This window comes from Tursiops truncatus, chromosome 9 (assembly GCF_011762595.2).
Source record: "Tursiops truncatus isolate mTurTru1 chromosome 9, mTurTru1.mat.Y, whole genome shotgun sequence".
NCBI classification, from domain to species: domain Eukaryota; kingdom Metazoa; phylum Chordata; class Mammalia; order Artiodactyla; family Delphinidae; genus Tursiops; species Tursiops truncatus.
The window spans coordinates 94,265,295-94,282,231 of record NC_047042.1 but is presented as its reverse complement, the minus strand read 5'-3'; the positions used below and the strand labels follow the sequence as shown (position 1 = coordinate 94,282,231).

The window sequence follows — 16,937 nt, the reverse complement described above, 5'->3', positions numbered from 1 at the left end:
CTGAGATCTCAGTCTAAATGCTAAGACTCAACTCTACCCAACAGCTAGCAGACTCCAGCGCTGGACACCCCATGCCAAACAACTAGCAAGACAGGAACACAAACAGACCCATTAGCAGAGAGGCTGCCTAAAATCATACTAAGTTCACAGACACCTCAAACCACACCACTGGACGTGGCCCTGCCCACCAGAAAGACAATATCCAGCCCCACCAACCAGAACACAGGCACTAGTCCCCTCCATCAGGAAACTTATAAAATCCACTGAACCACCTCACCCACTGGGGGCAGACACCAAAAACAACAGGAACTACGAACCTGCAGCCTGCAAAAAGGAGACCCCAAACACAGTTAAGTTAAACAAAATGAGAAGACAGAGACATATGCAGCAGATGAAGGAGCAAGGTAAAAACCCACCAGACCTAACAAATGAAGAGGAAATAGGCAGTCTACCTGAAAAAGAATTCAGAGTAATGATAGTAAAGAGGATCCAAAATCTTGGAAAAAGAATGGAGAAAATAAAGAAACATTTAACAAGGACCTAGAAGAACTAAAGAGCAAACAAACAATGATGAACAACACAAAAAATGAAATTAAAACTTCTCTAGAAGGAATCAATAGCAGAATAACTGAGACAGAAGAGAGGATAAGTGACCTGGAAGATAAAAGAGGGGAAATAACTACTGCAGAGCAGAATAAAGAAAAAAGAATGAAAAGAATCGAGGACAGTCTCAGAAACCTCTGGGACAACACTAAACACACCAATATTCGAATTACAGGGATCCCAGAAGAAGAAGAGAAAAAGAAAGGGTCTGAGAAAATGTTTAAAGACATTATAGTTGAAAACTTTCCTAACATGGGAAAGGAAACAGTCAAGTCCAGTAAGCACAGAGAGCCCCATACAGGATAAATCCAAGGAGAAACATACCAAGACACATATTAATCAAACTACCAAAAATTAAATACAAAGAAAAAAATTTTAAGAGCAGCAAGGAAAAAGCAACAAATAACATACGAGGGAATCCCCATAAGGTTAACAGCTGATCTTTCAGCAGAAACTCTGCAAGCCAGAAGGGAGTGGCAGGACATATTTAAACTGATGAAAGGGTAAAACCTACAACCAAGATTACTCTACCCAGCAAGGATGTCATTCAGAATCAACAGAAAAATTAAAACATTTACAGACAAGCAAAAGTTAAGAGAATTCAGCACCACCAAACAAGTTTTGCAACAAATGCTAAAGGAACTTCTCTAGGCAGAAACACAAGAGAAGGAAAAGACCTACAAAAACAAACCCAAAACAATTAAGGAAATGGTAATAGAAAGATACATATTGATAATTACCTTAAATGTAAATGGATTAAATGCTCCAACCAAAAGACACAGGCTCACTGAATGGATACAAAAACAAGACCCATATATATGCTGTCTACAAGAGACCTATTTCAGACCTAGGGACACATACAGACTGAAAGTGAGGGGATGGAAAAAGATATTCCATGCAAATGGAAATCAAAAGAAAGCTGGAGTAGCAATTCTCATATCAGACAAAATACAAATCAAGACAGTATGGTACTGGCACAAAACAGAAATACTGATCAATGGAACGACATAGAAAGCCCAGAGGTAAACCCACGCATATATGGTCACCTTATCTTTGATAAAGGAGGCAAGAATATACAATGGAGAAAAGACAGCCTCTTCAATAAGTGGTGCTGGGAAAACTGGACAGCTACATGTAAAAGAATGAAATTAGAACACTCCCTAACACCGTATACAAAAATAAACTCAAAATGGATTAAAGGCCTAAATGTAAGGCTAGACACTATAAAACTCTAAGAGGAAAACATAAGCAGAACACTCTACGACATATACCACAGCAAGATCCTTTTTGACCCATCTCTTAGAGAAATGGAAATAAAAACAAAAAATAAACAAATGGGACTTAATGAAACTTCAAAGTTTTGCACAGCAAAGGAAAACATAAACAAGATGAAAAGACAACAATCCTCAGAATGGGAGAAAATATTTGCATTGAAGCAACTGACAAAGGATTAATCTCCCAAATTTACAAGCAGCTCATGCACCTCAATATCAAAAAAACAAACAACCCAATCCAAAAATGGGCAGAAGACCTAAATACACATTCCTCCAAAGAAGATATACTGATTGCCAACAAACACATGAAAGGATGCTCAACATCACTAATCATTAGAGAAATGCAAATCAAAACTACAATGAGGTATCACCTCACACAGGTCAGAATGGCCATCATCAAAAAATCTACAAACAATAAATGTTGGAGAGGGTGTGAAGAAAAGGGAACACTCCTGCACTGTTGGTGGGAATGTAAATTGATACAGCCACTATAGAGATCAGTATGGACGTTCCTTAAAAAACTAAACATAGAGGGCTTCCCTGGTGGCGCAGTGGTTGAGAGTCCGCCTGCCGATGCAGGCGACACGGGTTCGTGCCCTGGTCCGGGAAGATCTCAGATGCCACAGAGCGGCTGCGCCCGTGAGCCATGGACGCTGAGCCTGTGTGTCCGGAGCCTGTTGCTCTGCAACAGGAGAGGCCACAACAGTGAGAGGCCCGCGTAACGCCAAAACAAAAAAAAAAAAAAAAAAAAAGGATCTTGTTGTGATTTATGTCATAGAGTGTTCTGCCAATGTTTTCCTCTAAGAATTTTATAACGTCTGGCCTTAAGTTTAGGTCTGTTATCCACTCTGAGTTTCTTTTTGTGTATAGTGTAGTGAGTGTTCTAATTTCACTCTTTTACATGTAGCTGTCCACTTTTCCCAGCACCACTTATTGTAGAGGCTGTCTTTTCTCCATTGTATATTCTTCCCTCCTTTATCACATATAAGGTGTCCATGTGTGCATGGGTTTACCTCTGGGCTTTCTATCCTGTTCCATTGATCTATATTTCTGTTTTTGTGCCAGGTACCATACTTTTTTTTAAATTCAAACAGAAAGTCACAAAAATTATAATCATCCTCATCGGTTCACTCAGTCCATGCAATTTTTTTTATCCTGATCTTTTGTTAGTGCTTTTATGAATTCATCAGTTTTCCAGTTCTGAAAATGCTTACTTCATTCAGTTCAGCAGTATAGTCAGTTACCAGAAACCTGTACTTGTCAGAGTCTTTTCCATGAATTCCTTGAAGATGAAACCCTTTTATAGGAACATTTTTGCAAAAGCATCAGAGTACACCAAGAACTATCTGTAAATGACAAAAGACTTACAAATGACCACGGTTAAAGATTTGATGAAAGTTCATAACAATGCAATTGACAAGGAAATTTAGTTATTTCTGAGATATACATTTTAAAATAATAACTAGCATTATGACTTATAACATTATACCAGAACAAATAAGGAATTTAGGAATTTCATGTAATGTCTGAAATATTTATATTAACATATTTCCATACAAATAAACCAAAGAAAATTTAGTATTAGCTTTTTGTTTTTGTTTTAATTTTTGAATTTTATTTATTTTTTTATACCACAGGTTCTTATTAGTCATCAATTTTACACACATCAGTGTATACATGTCAATCCCAATCGCCCAGTTCATCACACCACCACCCCACCACCCCGCAGCTTTCCCCCCTTGGTGTCCATACGTTTGTTCTCTACATATGTGTCTCTATTTCTGCCCTGCAAACTGAATCATCTGTACCATTTTTCTAGCTTCCACATATATGCATTAATATATATTTGTTTTTCTCTTTCTGACTTACTTCACTCTGTATGACAGTCTCTAGATCCATCCACGTCTCTACAAATGACCCAATTTTGTTCCTTTTTTGACTGAGTAATGTTCCATTGTATATATGTACCATGTCTTCTTTATCCATTCGTCTGTCGACGGGCATTTAGGTTGCTTCCATGACCTGGCTATTGTAAACAGTGCTGCAATGAACACTGGGGTGCAAGTGTCTTTTTGAATTATGGTTTTCTCAGGGTATATGGCCAGTAGTGGGATAGCTGGGTCACATGGTACTTCTATTTTTAGTTTTTAAGGGAAACTCCATGCTGTTCTCCATAGTGGCTGAATCAATTTACATTCCCACCAACAGTGCAAGAGGGTCCCCTTTTCTCCACACCCTCTCCAGCATTTGTTGTTTGTAGATTTTCTGATGATGCCCATTCTAACTGGTATGAGGTGATATCTCATTGTAGTTTTGATTTGCATTTCTCTAATAATTAGTGATGTTGAGCAGCTTTTCATGTGCTTCTTGGCCACCTGTACGTCTTCTTTGGAGGAATGTGTATTTAGGTCTTCTGCCCATTTTTGGATTGGGTTGTTTGTTTCTTTAGTATTGAGCTGCATGAGTTGTTTATATATTTTGGAGATTAATCCTTTTTCCGTTGATTCGTTTGCAAATATTTTCTCCCATTCTGAGGGTTGTCTTTACATCTTACCTATGGTTTCCTTTGCTGTGCAAAAGCTTTGAAGCTTCATTAGGTCCCATTTGTTTATGTTTGGTTTTATTTCCATTACTCTAGGAGGTGGATCGAAAAAGATCTTGCTGTAATTTATTTTAAAGAGTGTTCTTCCTATGTTTTCCTCTAAGAGTTTTATAGTGTCCGGTCTTATATTTAGGTTTCAAATCCACTTTGAGTTTATTTTTGTGTATGGTCTTAGGGACTGTTCTAATTTTATTCTTTTACATGTAGCTGTCCAGTTTTCTCAGCACCATTTATTGAAGAGACTGTCTTTTCTCCATTGTATATCCTTGCCTCCTCTGTCATATATTGGTATACCACAGGTGCGTGGGTTTATCTTTGGACTTTCTATCTTGTTTCATTGCTCTATGTTTCTGTTTTTGTGCCAGTATCATATTGCCTTGATTACTGTAGATTTGTAGTATAGTCTGAAGTCATGGAGTCTGATTTCTCCTGCTCCGTTTTTTTCCCTCAAGACTGCTTTGGCTACTCAGGGTCTTTTGTGTCTCCATATAAATTTTAAGATTTTTTGTTCTAGTTCCATAAAAAATGCCATTTGTAATTTGATAGGGATTGCATTGAATCTGTATATTGCTTTGGGTAGTATAGTCATTTTCACATTATTGATTCTTCCAGTCCGAGAACATGGTATATCTCTCCATCTGTTGGTATCATCTTTAATTTCTTTCATCAATGTCTTATAGTTTTCTGCATACAGGTCTTTTGTCTCCCTAGGTAGGTTTATTCCTAGGTATTTTATTCTTTTTGTTGCAGTGGTAAATGGGAGTGTTTCCTTAATTGCGCTTTCAGATTTTTCATCATTAGTGTATAGGAATGCAAGACATTTCTGTGCATTAATTTTGTATCCTACAACTTTACCAAATTTATTGATTAGCTCTAGTAGTTTTCTGGTGGCACCTTTAGGATTCTCTATGTATAGTATCATGTCATCTGCAAACAGTGACAGTTTTACTTCTTCTTTTCCAATTTGTATTCCTTATATTTCTTTTTCTTCTCTGATTGCTGTGGCTAGGACTTCCAAAACTATGTTGAATAATAGTGGTGAGAGTTGACATCCTTGTCTCCTTCCTGATCTTAGAGGAAATGCTTTCCATTTTTCACCATTGAGAATGTTGTTTGCTATGGGTTTGTCATATATGGCCTTTATTATGTTGAGGTAGGTTCCATCTCTGCCCACTTTCTGGAGAGTTTTTATCATAAATGGGTGTTGAATTTTGTCAAAAGCTTTTTCTGCATCTATTAAGATGATCATATGGTTTTTATTCTTCAATTTGTTAATATGGTTTAGCACATTTATTAATTTACATATATTGAAGAATTTTTGCATCCCTGGGATAAATCCCACTTGATCATGGTGTATGATCCTTTTACTGTGGTGTTGGATTCTGTTTGCTAGTATTTTGTTGAGGATTTTTGCACATATATTCATCAGTGATATTGTTCTATAATTTTCTTTTTTTGTAGTATCTTTGTCTCATTTTGGTATCAGGGTGATGGTGGCCTCATAGAATGAGTTTGGGAGTGTTCCTTCCTCTGCAATTTTTTAGAAGAGTTTGAGAAGGATAGGTGTTAGCTCTTCCCTAAATGTTTGATAAAATTCACCTGTGAAGCCATCTGGTCCTGGAATTTTGTTTGTTGGAAGATTTTTAATCACAGGTTCAATTTCAGTGCTTGTGATTGGTCTGCTTATTTGCTATTTCTTCCTGGTTCAGTCTCGGAAAGGTTGTGCTTTTCTAAGAATTTGTCCATTTCTTCCTGGTTGTCCATCTTATTGGCATATAGTGTTTGCAGTAATCTCTCATGATCCTTTGTATTTCTGCAAGGTCAGTTGTTACTTCTCCTTTTTCATTTCTACTTCTATTGATTTGAGTCTTTTCCTTTTTTCTTGATGAGTGGCTGTTTATCAATTGTGTTTATCTTCTCAAAGAACCAGCTTTTAGTTTTTGATCTTTGCTATCATTTCCTTCATTTCTTTTTCATTTATTTCAGAGATGATCTTTATGATTTCTTTCCATCTGCTAACTTTGGGGTGTTTTTGTTCTTTCTCTAATTGCTTTAGGTGTAAGGTTAGGTGGTTTATTTGAGATGTTTCTTGAGGTAGGATTGAATTGTTATAAACTTTACTCTTAGAACTGCTTTTGTTGCATCCCATAGGTTTCAGGTCGTTGTGTTTTCATTGTCATTTGTTTGGTATTTTTTGATTTCCTCTTTTATTTCTTCAGTGATCTCTTGGTTATTTAATAGTGTATTGTTTAGCCTCCATGTGTTTGTATTTTTTACATTTTTCCTTTAATTGATGTCTAGTCTCCTAGCGCTGTGGTCGGAAAAGATACTTGATATGATTTCAATTTTCTTAAATTTACCAAGGCTTGATTTGTGACCCAAGATATGATCTATCCTGGAGAATGTTCCATGAGCACTTGAGAAGAAAGTGTATTCTGTTGTTTTTGGATGGGATGGCCTATAAATATCACTTAAGTCCCTCTTATTTAATGTATCATTTAAACCTTGTGTTTCCTCATTTATTTTCATTTTGGATGATCTGTCCATTGGTGAGAGCAGGGTGTTAAAGTCCCCTACTATTACTGTGTTACTGTCAATTTCCCCTTTTATGGTTGTCAGCATTTGCCTTATGTATTGAGGTGCTCCTATGCTGGGTGCAAAATATTTAAAATTGTTTTATCTTCTGCTCAGATTGATCCCTTGATCATTATGTAGTGTCCTTCTTTGTCTCTTGTAATAGTTTTTATTTTAAAGTCTATTTTGTCTGATATGAGAATTGCTACTCCAGCATTCTTTTTGATTTCCATTTGCATGGAATATCTTTTTCCAACCCGTCACTTTTAGTCTGTATGTGTCCGTAGATTTGAAATGGGTCTCTTGTATACAGCATAGACACAGGTCGTGTTTTGGGATCCATTCAGCCAGTCTATGTCTTTTGGTTGGAGCATTTAATCCATTTACATTTAAGGTAATTATCGATATGTATGCTCCTATTACCATTTTCTTAATTGTTTTGGGTTTGTTATTGTAGGTCTTTTCCTTTTCTTTTGTTTCCTGCCTAGAGAAGTTCCTTTAGCATTTGTTGTAAAGCTGGCTTGGTGGTGCTGAATTCTCTTAACTTTTGCTTGTCTGTAAAGGTTTTAATTTCTCTGTCGAATCTGAATGAGATCCTTGCTGGGTAGAGTAATCTTGGTTGTAGGTTTTTCTCTTTCATCACTTTAAATATGTCCTGCCACTCCCTTCTGGCTTGCAGAGTTTCTGCTGAAAGATCAGCTGTTAAACTTACGGAGATTCCCTTGAATGTTTTTTGTTGCTTTTCCGTTGTTGCTTTTAATATTTTTTCTTTGTATTTAATTTTTGATAGTTTGATTAATATGTGTCTTGGCGTGTTTCTTCTTGGATTTATCCTGTATGGGACTCTCTGTGATTCCTGGACTTGACTATTTCCTTTCCCATATTGGGGAAGTGTTCAACTATAATCTCTTCAAATATTTTCTCAGTCCCTTTCTTTTTCTCTTCCTCTACTGGGACCCCTATAATTCGAATGTTGGTGCACTTAATGTTATCCCAGAAGTCTCTGAGACTGTCCTCAGTTCTTTACATTCTTTTTTCTTTATTCTGCTCTTCTGTAGTTATTTCCACTATCTTATCTTCTAGGTCACTTATCCGTTCTTCTGCCTTAGTTATTCTGCTATTGATTCCTTCTAGAGAATTTTTAATTTCATTTTTTGTGTTGTTCATCATTGTTTGTTTGCTCTCTAGTTCTTCTAGGTCCTTGTTAAACGTTTCTTGTATCTTCTCCATTCTACTTCCAAGATTTTGGATCCTCTTTACTTTCATTATTCTGAATTCTTTTTTAGGTAGACTGCCTATGTCCTCTTCATTTGTTTGGTCTGGTGGGTTTTTACCTTGCTCCTTCATCTGCTATTTCTCTGTCTTCTCATTTTGCTTAACTTACTGTGTTTGGGGTCTCCTTTCTGCAGGCTGCAGGTTCATCGTTTCCGTTGTTTTTCCTGTCTGCCCCCAGTTGGTAAGTTTGGTTCAGTGGGTAGTGTAGGCTTCCTGGTGGAGGAAACTGGTGCCTGTGTTCTGGTTGGTGGGGCTGGATCTTGTCTTTCTGGTGGGCAGGTCCACGTCTGGTGGTGTGTTTTAGGCTGTCTTTGACCTTATCATGATTTTAGGCAGCCTTTCTGCTAATGGGTGGGTTTATGCTTCTGTCTTGCTAGTTGTTTGGCATAGGGTGTCAAGCACTGTAGCTTGCTGGTCGTTGATGTGGAGCTGGGTCTTAGCGTTGAGATGGAGATCTCTGTGAGACCTTTCGCCATTTGATATTGCATTGGTCTGGGAGGTCTCTGGTGGACAAATGTCCTGAATTCGGCTCTCCCACCTCAGAGGCTCAGGCCTGACACCTGGCTGGAGCACCAAGGCCCTGTCAGCCATTGCTAGTGTTGAAGGGTCTCCTGCAGAGGCGGGTGGTAGCTTTGGCTCACTGCAGGGACAAAGACACTGGCAACAGAAGTTCTGGGAAGTACTCTTTGGCATGAGCCCTCCCACAGTCCGCCATTATCCCCACCAAAGAGTCCTTGTTGGGCGTTTTTAAGGAAACCATCAAATTCTCCTGTAACCTCTCAACTGCTAAACATTTGGTAGAGTGCTTAGTTGACAGAGAAGTATTTCTCAAAGCATGGTCCAAGGACCTCCAGCATGAGAAGAGTACTTCACTCTTTATACGGAAGCTAAAAGACTTTGCAAACTCTAAAGCTGAAAGTAAAGGTAAGACGCTATTTTTAAAATAAAATATTTCATGCATGCAAAGAACTTTAGAGACTATAGTGTCCAAAGGTGTCATTTTAAAGATAAGAATACTGAAGCTGTAAAAGGTATGATTTCTTGAAGACTAAAGGCAGATTTAAGATAATAATCCAGGTATCTCGAATCTAGTGTATTCAAAATGTAATGGTTAGTTTTCTTCTCCTTGTCTTACCTATCACAGTAAGTTGTATCACTGCACCCTCAAGTTACTCAAGTGAGAAATGGAATCACTCTTGATTCTTCTTCCTCTTCAAAATGTGTCTTAATTCTGTTCACTTCTCTCCACCATCAGTGCCACCACCATAGTCCACAGTCTATTAGGGGGGTTAGTTCCTGGATAAGAAGAGAGGAGAGGTTTGAGCCTCATAGTTATAATGGCCTTAAATGCATATATTTAGCATTACTTCCAAATTGAATAGTGTAAACAGATATAAATTCATTACATCAACCTATATTTATTGTATAACCTTCAATTCTCATCCCATTACTGGACCACGCTGCCTATAAAATACTATTAATAATATTTTATTATCCTATAATTACCTTATCTCTAAAAAAGATAGATTTTGTTATTTTTGTGTATTAAAAGCATTAATTAGTTATATGAAAACACTTTATCTGTGCCTTTCTTAACCTCTGTGAGGCTTTATTCTAGTCAGGGCCAACCAAACCCACGAAACTGATGTAAAGTCACTTAACTTGGCCTCTGGCTTCCATTCCTGCCTCAACACAAGACTTTCTCTACATAGTAACAATTATCCTTTGAAAATGCAGAACATATTGCATATGTCTCCTACTTAAAAATCTATAACATCCTCCCTTTGCACATCATAAAACCAAATTCCTTTCAAAAGTTTTGAAAGAGATAAATGGTCTGGCCCTTCCTCCTTCTTAAACCACATCTCTTTTTATCTTTCTCTTTGATTAGTGAGTTAAACCCACACTGGGCCTAGAACAAGTTCTAGATCATATCAAACTCTTTCCAGCCTTGGGATTTTTTCACTCAATGATCCCTATTCCAGAGGTATGCTCTTGGTTTAATTATCACTTGTCCCCTTCTACCCCAACCACACTTCTATTATCCACTCAAGAGCACAGGTCAGAAACTACAATTCTTATGCCTTTCCATTGTTTGCATATATCTAATTGTTAGCGACAGTGCTGTGCTCTTCGCAGTACATCAGAGCATACCTGACACTGACCCATCTCACCACTGGCAGTGTTTTAATCTTGATCATCTGATTATGTTGATATCTTCCAGTTTCTCCACCACAGACTCCTGATTTTCCCTTTGTAGTTATAGAGTTTTGTAGGAGATATTCTGACATTGTACCAACATTTTGATCTTTATGAGAACTTTATCCACCAGGTTCAGCCTCAATTGATGACTTCTGTCTAAATCAATCAGCATTATAATGGTCACCAAATGACAAGTTTCTATTTCTATCATTTATCCTACATTTATGAATTATCATTCTACTAAATAAGAGCTTACACATCTTTCATTATTTTATTGGTAATTTGTTTATATCAGTATGGACTCATGGATCCATATTTTACTCAGTGGACTGTAATCTGTTACTTTCACTTTTTGTTTTTATTTGGCCAATAAGAGTTCCTTCAAGGTGACATTCCCACTGTTTTTTGAGTATTTTCTTATTTCCGGTATAAAAGATGTTACAGACTGATGAATGGATAAAGAAGATGTAATACACATACATACACACAGTGGACTATTACTCAGCCATAAAAAAGAATGACATCTTGCAATTTGCAGTGACATGGGTGGACCTAGAGAGTACTAGGCTAAGTGAAGTAAGTCAGACAGAGAAAGGCAAATATCATATGGTTTCATTTATATGTGGAATCTAAAAAATAAAACAAACGAACAAAAGAGAAACAGTTAACGATACAGAGAACAAACAGGTGGTTGCCAGAAAAGAGGGGGAGAGTTATGAGTGAAATAGGTGAGGGAAAGTAAGAGGTCCAAGCAGGGGGATGTAATGTATAACGTGGGGAATATAGTCAATAATAAGGTAGCATTTTTGTATGGTGATGAAGGCGGTCAAAATGTACAAACTTCCAGTTACAAGATAAATAAGTACAAGACATGTAACGTATCTATCACATGATAAATATAATTAATACTGCTGTAGGTTATATACAAAAGTTGTTAAGAGAGTAAATCCTAAGAGTTCTCATAACAAGGAAAAAAAAAGTTTTTTTCTATTTCTTTCATGTATCTGTATAACATGATAGATGTTCACTAAACTTATTGTGATCATCATTTCATGATGTATGCAGTCAAAGCATTATGCGGTACACCTTAAACTTATACAGTGCTGTATGTCAATTACATCCCAATAAAACTGGAAGGAAAAGAAGACATTAAAGGCTCTTCTTGTACTTTTTTTTGAATCTTACCCTAGAATTAGCCATTTCTTCAGGAATCCCTGTAACTTTCAGTGGAGATGAGTATTTAAAAACCAAGATCTGAGCTCTCAGTGTGTTCACTGCCAGTAGTGTGTATTTCTAAGCCCTCTAGGCCAGCAAACAGGGGTAGGAAATAAATGTATTTACATACACACACTTACATATAAACATACATCTATAACTACTTCTGTATTAATATATTTCAAAGCATGGTTTTACATAAGATGATCAATTGTACTTCATCAAAATTAAAAACATCTGTTCTTTGAAAGACACCATTAAGAACATGAAAAGGCAAACCAGAGAGCTGAATAAAATGTTTAGAATACATATCTGACAAAGGACTTCTATCTAGAACATATAAAGACCTCTAAAATTTAATAAGAATACAAACGACCCAAATAACAAATGGGCAAATGGCTTGAACAGATACTCCAAGGAAGATAATATAAAAAGGGTCAATAAGCACATTAAAAGATGTTCAACATTGCCAGTCATCAGAGAAATACATATTAAAACAATGAGATACCACAATATACACATTATAATGGTTAATAATTAAAACCCAACTGTAATGAAAATGTTGAGCAACTGAAATTTTCATATATTGTTGGTGGGAACAACTATTTTTCAGTGCCAAATAAAGTAAAATATACTTTACATGGTGAAGTATGTAAATACTTCTAGACATTTTCCAAAGAGAATGAAGTCACACAAAGACATGTACACAAATGTTCAGTGCTGCTTTGAAAAAAAATAGCAAAAACTAAAAACAATCCAAATATTAACCAACAGTTGAATGGATTTAAAAATTTTTGATATATCCATACAATGGAATGTCATTCAGTAAAAATAAATGAACTGCTAATACATGCATTAACATGGATGAATCAAAAACATGATAAGTAAAGGAAGATTAAAAAGAGAATATTCTGTGATTGCATTGATATGAAATTGTGTAACAGGCAAAACTAATCTACAGTGGCAGAAATCTATAGTGGCATATCAGAGGATAGGGCAGAGGATAACAGGGCATAAATCCACTGAAAAGGGATACCAGGAGAGTTCTCTGAGTGACCTAAATTTTGATTGTGTTGATTTGTCATGACTCATTGGACTGTACTCTTAAAAGAAATACACTTAATTGTGTGTAAATTATTCCTCAATGAAGTTGACTAAAAAACAAAATAAGTTCATACTGATTGCTCCATTTCAATCCTACTCTCTCTGGGTGCTTTCTACCCTATTACCATTTTACAGTTGTGAGTACCTTTTCCAGTTGCAAGTCCTCAAACTATTTCCTTACTTGCTCAATCAATTGCTTATTTGCTCAATGCATCCAATCTCCAAACCATGCTACTTCTACAATCCAGTACATGCACACAGATTCCTGACACATCACCCCACCCACATCCATACAGCTGGCCAATTGTTGATTTCTTCTTATAGGAAAAGAAGGTGGGAAAGATAGAAATATTTAATTATTGCATTTTATAGTTTTATTCTCTTTTCTTCATTATATCTGTTTCCACTGATTTCTTCTTTTCTTTTTGCATTTGTCTCTCATTGGAAAAATCCATATATGGAGTTTTTACATAGGGTTACAGATGGTCCAACTAGGCATTTTGTTGAGATTTTCTCAAATATAAATGTCTCCTGGGCTCTTCGGTTTATCCAACGAATTCTCTAACATCTTGTCTAATTGTGAGCAGGAGGTGTAGAATGCACCTGAGTGTGAGAGAATGAGGTGCAGGGAGAGTAACTGGGCTCACCTTCTCATCCTTCAGTACTCAGACTTTCACTTAATTCCTCTGTTTGCAGACCGAAGTTTCACTGGCTCCTGCTTTGTCTGGGACACCAGAATTTAAGGCTTCTAACCTTCAGGTTTTCCATAGAATGAAATCTTTTAAATTGAATGGGCTCATTTCAATTAAATGTGCTCTTGCCCAGGGTGAGATGTTACCTAGCTGTGTAGGGATGGTGCAGAAGTCAGAAGATCCAACCACTGTAATAATAGACTTTCATTTTATCTCCATTTCACCCTTTGGGTACCCCATCCCTCCACTGTTGCTAGTGTCCTCAAGTCTCTAGCCCCTAAAGGGCTCTGAGAGGTAATTCATCTTACTTCTTAATGGTTTCCCCTTCTGCATGCTTGTTATTTGGTTGCTTCCTCTCTGATATGTTCGTTATCATCCCTCCACGTACTTTTCATGTATTTTTTAATGCTGCAATTTCTCTCGTTTGCTATGTCTCCTCTGCCATTCTATTTGTTCTTGTGGATTATACCTCTTGCTCTATTGCTATATCAGTGGTATCTTAGAAGGGAGAAAAGATACACATGTATGATCAATCTTCCTCGCTCTAAAAGAGTACTTATTACTTAAAATTTTTTATTTCTATCAAGTAATTCTTCACCCTAAGAATTCTCTCTCTCTAAAGTAAATTGCATTTAATTCATCTAAATTTTTACACAAGAAAATAATCCTAGCATATTCAGGAAAATCTTTTGACTACTAGTAGTTTGCTGGCTTATTTTTTTCGAGAGGTATTTGAGAAATGGGGAAATTATTTACGTTTACATAATGGTCTAACTCCTCTTTATTAAATTCCATCAGAGATATCATGGCAGTGTCTCTCCTGCCTGGACTGTCTATGATGAATTGAACTCATCCCAGGTTCTTCTTCCATTTACCTTAATCCCAACCCTGTTCCACCGGTATGTTTGATAGGTGGTTAAGTATGAAAATCAATGTAAATGCAAGGTCAAAGAACTCAGAAGAACTGGTCACATCAGCAATAAATTTCAGTCCTTTCCATTACTTGCTTCATGCACCCACACTTACTTCTACACATGAGTTTAAATTAACTGGTCTTCAGCATGAATTGCCCGACTGGTTCAATTACATGTCCAATCTGCTTGGTGCACGCATAAGCATATATATGTATTTTTTTTCTTTGTTGATTTCTTGGGCATGAGGGGACCACCTGACATACCCATCAGGTTAATTAAAGCCCTGAGGTAGCCTGAGTCTGGGGACAGAGTTGGTGAGTGTGTGCTTATGCTCCGCACTGTAGATCTGGTGAGCACTGTAGGTCCCCAGTTGCCAGCCAATAGGACAGAGGCCCAACGTTTGTACTCAAATATGAAACTAATTGGAAGAGTCTCACTTATCAGTGACTTATTAAAGACTTCCAAAGTACTCTCCCCCACTTCCTCCCTCCCTCAGTGACTGCAAATGAATTTGGAGAGATTCTAAGTTAAAAGGTGTGTGCACCTCTGAGCCTGCCCAGGGAAATCTCCGTTAGGGTTGCTTGGAGGTTTTCATGCCCTTACTCCCCCAAAGCTCCTGCAACTTTAGTTAGTTCTCTACAGAACCTAAAGGCTCAGGAGCCTTTTAGAGAACTCATTAAAAAGACACAGCTGGAAAGCCGCCTCAGGCATCTTGGCAGAGATGGAAAAAAAAAAACTTTTTAATTGATCTGGAAGGAATAGAAACTATTTCAGGATCTAAAACTAGGTGTCAGAAAAAATGTCCTTGTGGAGTTCATTAAAACTTTGCCACTATTAATTACAGCAGCAGAGCTCTCCTCAGGCAGTTGCTCAAGAAAAAGTCCTCTGCTCAGCAGTGGGGCCCCAGAGTTAAGGTTTAAGTGGAGTGTGGGGATACCCTCCTTGGAGATTGGGGCTCCAAGTGTCTTATCAATGGATTGAGCTCTAACTGCAAAATATTCCAGGTACACTGTTAAGGGCTTTACATGAATTATTGTGAATTATCCAAATGATATTTTAAAGGAGATGTTTATGACCTTCCTGTTTATAAAAGCAAGTTCCATCAAGTTAAATAACTCATCCGAGGCCATATAAATGGCAGCCCCCAAATTTAAAAATGATTCTGAAGTCTTTTCCATTTTTCTGCTAATAGACTCTAGTATGAACTCAAGCACAGTCTCTAGACCATCCCACAGTCTCTAGTTCAGCTACTCAAACAGCTGCCCTGTATATTTTTTCTTAGCAACAGCAAGGAAGACAAAACAAAGCAACATTAATGGAAGATATGATGATAACCCCAGGTCTAACTCAACCATCTCCTTGCCATATATTCCATTTATACACATTTGCTGATATGCTACAATAGAACTGTCTCAATAGATTGATACCAAATCAATGGTAAATTTCAGCCCTCTTAGTTCTTCTGTAAGCCTTAACTAAGGCTCAAGGCACGGGGGAATGCTTGAGGTTAATGAGCTACAGTGTTTGTCTGGGTCCTCTAAGAAGCAGGTGTCAAGACAAGATTAGATGTGCAAGGGATTTATTGGGAAAACACCATGAGGGAAAATGAGGGATCCAGTGAAAGCCTGAGGAGCCATCTGATGCTCGTCTGATTCCTGTGGTGGAGAGAAAGAAGGAAGGGATCAAGGCATGTGTATCACCTAGGGCCACAGCTGGAAACAGATGGCACACTCAAATGTGATAATTTAAGGAAAGTTTAATAAAGGGACTCTTTACAAAGGTATGTGCAGGGTGTGGGGAAACCACAAGGGAAAGTGCAAGATCCCATGCTAGTGCAAGAACCTGGGCTATTGATAAAGCTTTTTACAACCCCTAGGTCTAAAGGAGAAGAGATTGATGTTACTAGAACCTGGAGACAAGGAGGGCTGTGCAGAAAAAGCAGCCTGATAGAAACTGGAATCTTAAGGCAAATGGACCAGTCCACACTGGTGTTGCAGAAAGTAATAAATACTTAGCCTCACTCTCCTACCTCTCTTTGGTCTTTTGCCTTTGTTTCTAATGAGCCAAACCCAACAAGACACCAGAGGGCAGTGAAGCCCCATGACGTAGTACATGCAGATCAGTCTTCCCAGGCACAGAGCAGGGGAGAGAAAGGTAAAGTGTGGATGTGGAGAGGCAAATGGAAGATGCCCACACAGCATCTGATTTGTATGTTCATCATAACTGGCCATGGTTTTAGACTCCATCAGATCAGAAACCTCAAAGAAATTACACACATTTTATTTATAAATATTTCCTTATATGAATAAATAACATTTTGGATAGTAATAAAAGTACATTAATAGTGGTAAGAAGAGGGAAAGTTCTTCTTTAGCAAAGAATGTTAACAATTGTAAAAGGACAGAATTAGAAAATCACTATTTTGTGGCCAACTTAATAATTGATTCAGGCAGTCAATGGATGCTAAAATAATTGGCTGAAA

The 16,937-nt window shown here is 37.4% G+C and overlaps 1 long non-coding RNA gene across 1 annotated transcript in view; it reads right to left on the bottom strand.

Moving 5' to 3' along the window:
* LOC109549748 (uncharacterized) overlaps positions 1-16,937 on the bottom strand; it is a 339,321-nt gene that overhangs the window by 14,292 nt on the left and 308,092 nt on the right. Inside the window, exon 8 of the long non-coding RNA XR_012334133.1 lies at positions 9,464-9,624. This is a non-coding gene — a long non-coding RNA (uncharacterized lncRNA). The remainder of the gene's footprint in view (positions 1-9,463; positions 9,625-16,937) is intronic.